Consider the following 12,322-nt stretch of genomic DNA (forward strand, 5'->3'; position numbering starts at 1 on the left):
GTGTAGGCTTTGTCTTTGGTGGAAGAAAAATGAGAAAGGTGATACTTCTAACTCGCTAGCCTCCTGGTAAATGGTATGCAAACCTAAACTAAAAGGGAGGTACAGAATCGTTGATACCAATACTTCCAATATTGCCTCCCTAATGAAGTTTCTTGACAAGTTCTACAATCACTACGATGTGCCATGGGTAGAGCTTGTCTGGTCCACATACTATACTAGCTCCATCCCTCAAACATCTAGGACGTGCGGGTCATTCTAGCATGGAGAGATATTGCACCTCATTCCTATCTATCGGGGAATTCTTCTGTTATCATTGGTGATGAGATGTCAACTCTCTTTGGTAAAGATCTTTGGTGCGGTCAAATCCTAGCAGAAACCCACCCGCGAGCATTCTCATATGCTTCAGCCGAAGACGTCACGGTTAGAGATTTCCTCTAGTTGGATTATTTGCGTGATGGCTTTCATTTGCCACTGTCAGTCCAAGCACACGAAGAGGCCTCATAGTTGTAGGCCATTGCTATGAATTATCAGGTTGACACGTCAAATAGATATGTCTAGACCTACGATTGGTGACACATATACACATGGGCGAAATTCTACCAGTTTTACCTCAGGGATGTGGTGACCGACAACTTTTTCAAATGGATTTGGAAGTCTAAATTCACCATGAACTTGATGGTGTTCGCTTGGCTACTTCTGTCACACATGTTGAACACAAAGAACATGGTGTGCCATAGGCACTATGTGGTGGCCCCCGACACTCAACGTCCTGGCGATTTCATTATATGTAGGCAGCACTGTGAAGAGATGCTTGAACATTTCTAGCTTATTCTTAACTTATTTCGCAAAAATTGTCTCTTCACTTGCCTGTTCTCCAAAACCTGTTGGGTTACACTCAATATATCTTGGAGTGCGGGGATCAACATGTTTGAATGGTTATCGAATGCTTAGAGAGACTAGGCCCAACCCATGTTCATGGAAACCTTCGTTGTCATGGCATGGTCGATTTGGAAGGAGCGGAACAAAATTTTATTTTAGAAGATCCCATACTCCATACATACTAGCTAAAGAGGTTTAAGGAGGATTTCGGACTGCTTAGGCATAGATCCAAGCCTAGGCTGACTGATTTCATTTCTTCCTTGGTACAAGGCCTCCCATAGCTCCCTACTTTAATTTTGAAACATCTTGTTGTAAATACTATAACATGTGACACATTCTCTTTTTACAAAAAAAATGTAGGAATCTCTCCTACATTCATTTCATGCTTTAAAAAATTAGTTAAAACTAATTACGAAATTAAAGTTGATGGATCTCCCAAATGGTCTATTGACATGAGAGTCCCAAAAAATACCCACCAATACCCTGAGATTAATTTTCCCAATAACCCTTCGTTCTTTCTAGTTGCTCCTTCATCTCTCCAGGTTCAACCTCATCTATGTGAGAAAAAATTAATTTCTTTTTAGTGTAATCATCTAAACCCCTAGCCAGAACTGCCACTACTGTTTCCGGCCTCTACATAACCCTTCTTCTTACCTTTACATCGCTCATGAATACTATGAGCTTTCGCAATCATCGACAGCTGACCAACTTCTCGATTGCCAAACTCACGCAATAATCTTTTGTTGCATTAGGCAGGCTCCCTCGGTAATGATGCAATATCGTCATTCCTAGGTATGCAAAACTCACCTCTTCCTTTACTTATTGTGTAAGTCTCACCACGCGGTCCCGAGAGGGGTCCCGGATCTCTGCGCTTTCTGTGTCAGTCCCTTGATCAATAGTTGACACACATAGTTGACGATTAAATACCAAGAGTATATCACATATCATAGTATTACATTACAGTTCCAGTGTTTTATAATACACACATGCTTAGATCATGGGCTAGCTTATAGTACAAGCATGCAGTGGATATAATATCCTAGTCTTGTGTTGTCTATCCACCAACAGGCAAGAGTTGTATACCGTCATAAACCTACTTCGTATCTCTCCTTCGATACAGAAATCATGCAACAACATACATTGTAGCCACGAGGTGTTGGGGAACGTAGTAATTTCAAAAAAATTCCTACGCACACGCAAGATCATGGTGATGCATAGCAACGAGAGGGGAGAATGTTGTCTACGTACCCTCGTAGACCGGCAACAGAAGCGTTGACACAACGTAGAGGAAGTAGTCGTACGTGTTCCCGATCCGACCGATCCAAGTACCGAACGTACGGCACCTCCGAGTTCTGCACACGTTCAACTCAGTGACGTCCCTCGAGCTCCGATCCAGCCGAGTGTTGAGGGAGAGTTTCGTCAGCACGATGGTGTGATGACGGTGATGATGTTCTACCGACGCAGGGCTTCGCCTAAGCACTGCTACGATATGACCGAGGTGGAATATGGTGGAAGGGGGCACCGCACATGGCTAAGGAACGATCACGAAGATCAACTTGTGTGTCATGGGGTGCCCACCTGCCCTCGTATATAAAGGAGGGAGGGGGGAGGTGCGGCCGGCCCCTGGGGGTGCGCCTGGAGGAGTCCTACTCCCACCGGGAGTAGGACTCCCCCCTCTTGCCTTGTTGGAGAAGGAAAGGGGAAGGGGGAAAGAGGAAAGGGGGGCGCCGCCCCCCCCCCTTCCTTGTTCTATTCGAACTAGGGGGGAGAGGGCACGCGGCCTGCCCTGGCCGGCCCTCCTCTTCTCCCTTAGGGCCCATGTAGGCCCATTAACCCCCGGAGGGGTTCCGGTAACCCCTCGGTACTCCGGTAAAATCCCGATTTCACCCGAAACGATTCCGATATCCAAATATAGGCTTCCAATATATCAATCTTTATGTCTCGACCATTTCGAGACTCCTCATTATGTTCGTGATCACATCCAGGACTCCAAACAACCTTTGGTACATCAAAACACAAAAACCCTAATTACGATCATCACTGAACTTTAAGCGTGCGGACCCTACGGGTTCGAGAACTATGTAGACATGACCGAGACACGTCTTCGGTCAATAACCAATAGCGGAACCTGGATGCTCATATTGGTTCCTACATATTCTACGAAGATCTTTATCGGTCAAACCGCATAACAACGTACGTTGTTCCCTTTGTCATCGGTATGTTACTTGCCCGAGATTCGATCGTCGGTATCTCAATACCTAGTTCAATATCGTTACCGGCAAGTCTCTTTACTCGTTCCGTAATACATCATCCCGCAACTAACTTATTAGTTGCAATGCTTGCAAGGCTTGAGTGATGTGTATTACCGAGAGGGCCCAGAGATATCTCTCTGACAATCGTAGTGACAAATCCTAATCTTGAAATACGCCAACCCAACAAGTACCTTCGGAGACACCTATAGAGCACCTTTATAATCACCCAGTTACGTTGTGACGTTTGTAGCACACAAAGTGTTCCTCTGGTAAACGGGAGTTGCATAATCTCATAGTCATAGGAACATATATAAGTTATGAAGAAAGCAATAGCAACAAACTAAACGATCAAGTGCTAAGCTAACGGAATGGGTCAAGTCAATCACATCATTCTCCTAATGATGTGATCCCGTTAATCAAATGACAACTCATGTCTATGGCCTAGGAAACATACCATCTTTTGATCAACGAGCTAGTCAAGTAGAGGCATACTAGTGACACTCTGTTTGTCTATGTATTCACACATGTATTATGTTTCCAGTTAATACAATTCTAGCATGAATAATAAACATTTATCATGATATAAGGAAATAAATAATAACTTTATTATTGCCTCTAGGGCATATTTCCTTCAGTCTCCCACTTGCACTAGAGTCAATAATCTAGATTACACAGTAATGATTCTAACACCCATGGAGCCTTGGTGCTGATCATGTTTTGCTCGTGGAAGAGGCTTAGTCAGCGGGTCTGCAACATTCAGATTCGTATGTATCTTGCAAATTTCTATGTCTCCCACTTGTACTAAATCCCGAATGGAATTGAAGCGTCTCTTGATGTGCTTGGTTCTCTTGTGAAATCTGGATTCCTCGCCAAGGAAATTGCACCAGTATTGTCACAAAAGATTTTCATTGGAACCGATGCACTAGGTATGACACCTAGATCGGATATGAACTCCTTCATCCAGACTCCTTCATTTGCTGCTTCTGAAGCAGCTATGTACTCCGCTTCACATTTAGATCCTGCCACGACGCTTTGTTTAGAACTGCACCAACTGACAGCTCCACCGTTCAATATAAACATGTATCCGGTTTGCGATTTAGAATCGTCCGAATCAGTGTCAAAGCTTGCATCTACGTAACCATTTAAGATGAGCTCTTTGTCACCTCCATATACGAGAAACATATCCTTAGTCCTTTTCAGGTACTTTAGGATGTTCTTGACTGTTGTCCAGTGATTCACTCCTGGATTACTTTGGTACCTCCCTGCTAGACTTATAGCAAGGCACACATCAGGTCTAGTACACAGCATTGCATATATGATAGAGCCTATGGATGAAGCATAGGGAACATCTTTCATTTTCTCTCTATCTTCTGCGGTGGTCGGACATTGAGTCTTACTCAACTTCACACCTTGTAAGACAGGCAAGAACCCTTTCTTTGCTTGATCAATTTTGAACTTCTTCAAAACTTTGTCAAGGTATGTGCTTTGTGAAAGTCCAATTAAGCGTCTTGATCTATCTCTATAGATCTTAATGCCCAATATGTAAGCAGCTTCACCGTGGTCTTTCATTGAAAAACTCTTATTCAAGTATCCCTTTATGCTATCCAGAAATTCTATATCATTTCCAATCAGTAATATGTCATGCACATATAATATCAGAAATGCTACAGAGCTCCCACTCACTTTCTTGTAAATACAGGCTTCTCCAAAAGTCTGTACAAAACCAAATGCTTTGATCACACTATCAAAGCGTTTATTCCAACTCCGAGAGGCTTGCACCAGTCCATAAATGGATCGCTGGAGCTTGCACACTTTGTTAGCTCCCTTTGGATCGACAAAACCTTCTGGTTGCATCATATACAACTCTTCTTCCAGAAATCCATTCAGGAATGCAGTTTTGACATCCATCTGCCAAATTTCATAATCATAAAATGCGGCAATCGCTAACATGGTTCGGACAGACTTAAGCATCGCTACGGGTGAGAAGGTCTCATCGTAGTCAATCCCTTGAACTTGTCGAAAACCCTTCGCAACAAGTCGATCTTTGTAGATAGTAACATTACCGTCAGCGTCAGTCTTCTTCTTGAAGATCCATTTATTCTCAATTGCTTGTCGATCAATGGGCAAGTCAACCAAAGTCCACACTTTGTTCTCATACATGGATCCCATCTCAGATTTCGTGGCTTCTAGCCATTTTGCGGAATCTGGGCTTACCATCGCTTCTTCATAGTTCGTAGGTTTATCATGATCTAGTAGCATGACTTTCAGAACAGGATTACCGTACCACTCTCGTGCGGATCTTACTCTGGTTGATCTACGAGGTTCGGTAGTAACTTGATCTGAAGTTTCATGATCATTATCATTAGCTTCCTCACTAATTGGTATAGGTGTCACAGAAACCGGTTTCTGTGATGTACTACTTCCCAATAAGGGAGCAGGTACAGTTACCTCATCAAGTTCTACTTTCCTCCCACTCACTTCTTTCGAGAGAAACTCCTTCTCTAGAAAGGATCCATTCTTAGCAACGAATGTCTTGCCTTCGGATCTGTGATAGAAGGTGTACCCAACAGTCTCCTTTGGGTATCCTATGAAGACACATTTCTCCGATTTGGGTTCGAGCTTATCAGGTTGAAGCTTTTTCACATAAGCATCGCAGACCTAAACTTTCAGAAACGACAACTTTGGTTTCTTGCCAAACCACAGTTCATAAGGCGCCGTCTCAACGGATTTCGATGGTGCCCTATTTAACGTGAATGCAGCTGTCTCTAAAGCATAACCCCAAAACGATAGCGGTAAATCAGTAAGAGACATCATAGATCGCACCATATCTAATAAAATTCAATTACGACGTTCAGACGCACCATTACGCTGTGGTGTTCCAGGTGGCGTGAGTTGCGAAACTATTCCGCATTGTTTCAAATGTAGACCAAACTCGTAACTCAAATATTCTTCTCCACGATCAGATCGTAGAAACTTAATTTTCTTGTTACGATGATTTTCATCTTCACTCTGAAATTCTTTGAACTTTTCAAATGTTTCAGACTTATGCTTCATTAAGTAGATATACCCATATCTGCTTAAATCATCTGTGAAGGTGAGAAAATAAAGATATCCGCCACGAGCCTCAACATTCATCGGACCACATACATCTGTATGTATGATTTCCAACAAATCTGTTGCTCTCTTTATAGTACCGGAGAATGGCGTTTTAGTCATCTTGCCCATGAGGCACGGTTCGCAAGTACCAAGTGATTCCAAAAGTCCATCAGTATGGAGTTTCTTCGTGCGCTTTACACCGATATGACCTAAACGGCAGTGCCACAAATAAGTTGCACTATCATTATCAATTCTGCATCTTTTGGCTTCAACATTATGAATATGTGTATCACTACTATCGAGATTCATCAAAAATAGACCACTCTTCAAGGGTGCATGACCATAAAAGATATTACTCATATAAATAGAACAACCATTATTCTCTGATTTAAATGAATAACCGACTCGCATCAAACAAGATCCAGATATAATGTTCATGCTCAATGCTGGCACCAAATAACAATTATTTAGGTCTAATACTAATCCCGAAGGGTAGATGTAGAGGTAGCGTGCCGACTGAGATCACATCGACTTGGGAACCATTTCCCACGCGCATCATCACCTCGTCCTTCGCCAGTGTTCTCTTAATCCGTAGTCCCTGTTTCGAGTTGCAAATATTAGCAACAGAACCAGTATCAAATACCCAGGTGCTACTGCAAGCTCTAGTAAGGTACACATCAATAACATATATATCATGTATACCTTTGTTCACCTTGTCATCCTTCTTATCCGCCAAATATTTGGGGCAGTTCTGCTTCCAGTGTCCAGTCTGCTTGCAGTAGAAGCACTCAGTTTCAGGCTTAGGTCCAGATTTAGGTTTCTTCTCCTGAGCAGCAACTTGCTTGCTGTTCTTATTGAAGTTCCCCTTCTTCTTCCCTTTGCCCTTTTTCTTGAAACTGGCGGTCTTGTTGACCATCAACACTTGATGCTCCTTCTTGATTTATACCTCCGCAGCTTTTAGCATTGCGAAGAGCTCGGGAATCATCTTATCCATCCCTTGCATGTTATAGTTCATCACGAAGCTCTTGTAGCTTGGTGGCAGTGATTGAAGAACTCTGTCAATGACACTATCAACAGGAAGATTAACTCCCAGTTGAGTCAAGTGATTATGATACCCAGACATTTTGAGTATATGTTCACTGACAGAACTATTCTCTTCCATTTTGCAGCTATAGAACTTATTGGAGACTTCATATCTCTCAATCCGGGCATTTGCTTGAAATATTAACTTCAACTCCTGGAACATCTCAAATGCTCCATGACATTCAAAACGTCGTTGAAGTCCCGATTCTAAGCCGTAAAGCATGGCACACTGAACTATCGAGTAGTCATCAGCTTTGCTCTGCCAGACGTTCATAACATCTGGTGTTGCTCCAGCAGCAGGCCTGGCACCCAGCGGTGCTTCCAGGATGTAATTCTTCTGTGCAGCAATGAGGATAATGCTCAAGTTACGGACCCATTCCGTTTAATTGCTACCATCATCTTTCAACTTTGCTTTCTCAAGGAACGCATTAAAATTCAACGGAACAACAGCACGGGCCATCTATCTACAATCAAACATAGACAAGCGAGATACTATCAGGTACTAAGTTCATGATAAATTTAAGTTCAATTAATCATATTACTTAAGAACTCCCACTTAGAAAGACATCCCTCTAATCTTGTAAATGATCACGTGATCCAAATCAACTAAACCATAGCCGATCATCACGTGAAATGGAGTAGCTTTCAATGGTGAACATCAATATGTTGATCATATCTACTATATGATTCACGCTCGACCTTTCTGTATCAGTGTTCCGAGGCCATATCTTCATATGCTAGGCTCATTAAGTTTAACATGAGTATTCTGCGGGTGCAAAACTGGCTTACACCCGTTGTAGATGGACGTAGAGCTTATCACACCCCATCATCACGTGGTGTCTGGGCACGACGAACTTTGGCAATGGTGCATACTCAGGGAGAACACTTTTATCTTGAAATTTAGTGAGAGATCATCTTATAATGCTACCGTCAATCAAAGCAAGATAAGATGCATAAAAGATAAACATCACATGCAATCAATATAAGTGATATGATATGGCCATCATCATCTTGTACTTGTGATCTCCATCTCCGAAGTACCATCATGATCACCATCGTCACCGGCGCAACACCTTGATCTCCATCGTAGCATCATTATCATCTCGCCAATCTTATGCTTCCATGACTATCGCTATCGCTTAGTGATAAAGTAAAGCATTACAGCGCAATTGCATTGCATACAATAAAGCGACAACCATATGGCTCCTGCCAGTTGTCGATAACTCGGTTACAAAACATGATCATCTCATACAATAAAATTTAGCATCATGTCTTGACCATATCACATCACAACATGCCCTACAAAAACAAGTTAGACGTCTTCTACTTTGTTGTTGCAAGTTTTACGTGGCTGCTACGGGCTTAGCAAGAACCGTTCTTACCTACGCATCAAAACCACAACGATAGTTTGTCAAGTTGCTGTTGTTTTAACTTTCGCAAGGACCGGGCATAGCCACACTCGATTCAACTAAAGTTGGAGAAACTGATACCCGCCAGCCACCTGTGTGCAAAGCACGTTGGTAGAACCAGTCTCGCGTAAGCGTACGCGTAATGTCGGTCCGGGCCGCTTCATCCAACAATACCGCCGAACCAAAGTATGACATGCTGGTAAGCAGTATGACTTATATCGCCCACAACTCGCTTGTGTTCTACTCGTACATATAACATCAACGTATAAAACCTGGTTCTGATGCCACTGTTGGGGAACATAGTAATTTCAAAAAATTTCCTACGCACACGCAAGATCATGGTGATGCATAGCAACAAGAGGGGAGAGTGTTGTCTACGTACCCTCGTAGACCGGCAACGAAAGCATTGACACAACATAGAGGAAGTAGTCGTACGTCTTCCCGATCCGACCGATCCAAGTACCGAACGTACGACACCTCCGAGTTCTGCACACGTTCAACTCAGTGACGTCCCTCGAGCTCCGATCTAGCCGAGTGTTGAGGGAGACTTTTGTTAGCACGACGGCGTGATGACAGTGATGATGTTCTACCGACGCAGGGCTTCGCCTAAGCACTGCTACGATATGACCGAGGTGGAATATGGTGGAAGGGGGCACCGCACACGACTAAGGAACGATCACGAAGATTAACTTGTGTGTCATGGGGTGCCCCCTGCCCCCGTATATAAAGGAGGTAGGGGGGAGGTGCGGCCGGCCCCAAGGGGTGCGCCTGGAGGAGTCCTACTCCCACCGGGAGTAGGACTCCCCCCTCTTGCCTTGTTGGAGAAGGAAAGGGGAAGGGGGAAAGAGGAAAGGCCCCCCCCCTTCCTTGTCCTATTCGGACTAGGGGGGAGGGGGCGCGCGGCTTGCCCTGGCCGGCCCTCCTCTTCTCCCTTAGGGCCCATGTAGGCCCATTAACCCCTGGGGGGTCCGGTAACCCCCCGGTACTCCGGTAAAATTCCGATTTCACCCGGAACGATTCCGATATCCAAATATAGGCTCCCAATATATCAATATTTATGTCTCGATCATTTCGAGACTCCTCGTCATGTCCGTGATCACATCCGGGACTCTTAACAACCTTTGGTACATCAAAACACAAAAACCCTAATTACGATCGTCACCGAAGTTTAAGTGTGCGGACCCTACGGGTTCGAGAACTATGTAGACATGACCGAGACACGTCCCCAGTCAATAACCAATAGCGGAACCTGGATGCTCATATTGGTTCCTACATATTCTACGAAGATCTTTATCGGTCAAACCGCATAACAACATACGTTGTTCCCTTTGTCATCGGTATGTTACTTGCCCGAGATTCGATCTTCGGTATCTCAATACCTAGTTCAATCTCGTTACCGGCAAGTTTCTTTACTCATTCCGTAATACATCATCCCGCAACTAACTTATTAGTTGCAATGCTTGCAAGGCTTGAGTGATGTGTATTACCGAGAGGGCCCAGAGATACCTCTCCGACAATCGTAGTGACAAATCCTAATCTCGAAATACGCCAACCCAACAAGTACCTTCGGAGACACCTGTAGAGCACCTTTATAATCACCCAGTTAGGTTGTGACGTTTGGTTTCACACAAAGTGTTCCTCCGGTAAACGGGAGTTGCATAATCTCATAGTCATAGGAACATGTATAAGTTATGAAGAAAGCAATAACAACAAACTAAACGATCAAGTGTTAATCTAACGGAATGGGTCAAGTCAATCACATCATTCTCCTAATGATGTGATCCCGTTAATCAAATGACAACTCATGTCTATGGCTAGGAAACATAACCATCTTTTGATCAACGAGCTAGTCAAGTAGAGGCATACTAGTGACACTTTGTTTGTCTATGTATTCACACATGTATTATGTTTCCAGTTAATACAATTCTAGCATGAATAATAAACATTTATCATGATATAAGGAAATAAATAATAACTTTATTATTGCCTCTAGGGCATATTTCCTTCACGAGGGTCATACATTGAATGTATTGGCAAACTTCACTAGGTAGTAGGCCAAACTTGATTATGCATTTGGGTAAGTGGTGCTCAAGGCTCTTTGTAGAAAATAGTTTATCCAACTTTTAATTGGTGGTCTACTCTAATAAATGGACATACTATCTCACACCGTAATCCTAGACAACCATCTCACACGATTATCCATAATGCATATGAGTAAATGGGCCACCGTCTCACACGGCTGGCATAGACCGATCTCCATGGGTAATTACCCTGATCTTACACCTAGCACATGGGTTTGTTAATTGATCCCTTGGTTCAACCTGTCAAAATTTAATTAAGAATAGGTGATGAGATCAAGCTGACAATTCTCAGTAGAGTTGCTCAAAAGTTGTTCGTAACCGAGGACACGACTGATCATGATCAGTTTTATACACTCTGCATAGGTTTTCATGAACTCATTGCAACCAAGATCAGTAGACATATATTTTAATTTTTTTTGTTTTTTTGTTATTTCTTTCTTTCCTTTTTCCTTCCTTATTTCTCTTTTTATTTTATGATAAAGTTATAGCTAGCCAATGTGTACCTTTTCGGGGTTCATCAACTTTTAAAAACTAGATAATTCCCTATGGATTACTGCGGGATACCATGAGAGTTTCAGTTGATTCGACGGATATAGTCTAGAGGATGTGTTGATCCGCATTATATGGCTCCATGTTAACAAGCATTTAGCAAAAATATCTTGTTTGCTCCAATGTAAAATCTTCAAAAAAATTAAACTCCATCTGGTTATTTAGTCGTTAGTTCATTGCAATAGTAACCAAAATAAGGTAATATAACGGCAGCAAAAGGTTCCTTATCAAATGCAATATAGGTTGGGGTACGAGCAAGTGATGAGCAACCACCGGACACCATGTGGAAATGTACAATGCGAGATTTTGTTCTTCTATTTAGTTAGCTTGAAGGGAAAACCCTAAGTGTTTCATATGAAGCACTATTGTATTAATTAATGTAAGAAAGGAAGGATGGAGGCAAAGTAAAAAAATCATTGGTTTTCGTTAACATTTACCTTCAAATTATGAAAATGATATGATTCTGATTTGAAGCTAGGAAAACTATGGATGGCAAATAAACAAAAGTCCAAATTACTTCACAAATGCTATGTAAATTAAATTAACAAAATATGAAGGATAATGAAAAATTCGTGCCTTGTGACCCTTCAAACATGTAGTGTTTTTCCAAGTGCGAGAGACAATAGAATGTATTTTGTTTCTCCAAAATAAGACTATAGATTGTACTTTTTCCAAAGGATAGCATAATGTAGGTATCGTAGATTCCACACGAAGATTAAAACAATATCATTATGTCACAGCCCTAGTTCAGCCCTTGGTTGATTTTGCTTGTTCTTCTTGCCATCATGTTTAAATTCCAAAGAAATTTGAAATGGGGATTGCCTAAACCCCTAGCATCAAAGGAATTCACTAGGTTCACCTAAATTATTTTCAGTAAATCCAAATGGCTTTCAAAAATGTTCATCATTTATGGAAAATGTTGTAAACAGTACCAGAGGTGATGCACATTTTTTCATGACATATTTGGGCTCTG

Source organism: Triticum aestivum, chromosome 6A, assembly GCF_018294505.1.
Source record: "Triticum aestivum cultivar Chinese Spring chromosome 6A, IWGSC CS RefSeq v2.1, whole genome shotgun sequence".
Lineage (NCBI taxonomy): Eukaryota > Viridiplantae > Streptophyta > Magnoliopsida > Poales > Poaceae > Triticum > Triticum aestivum.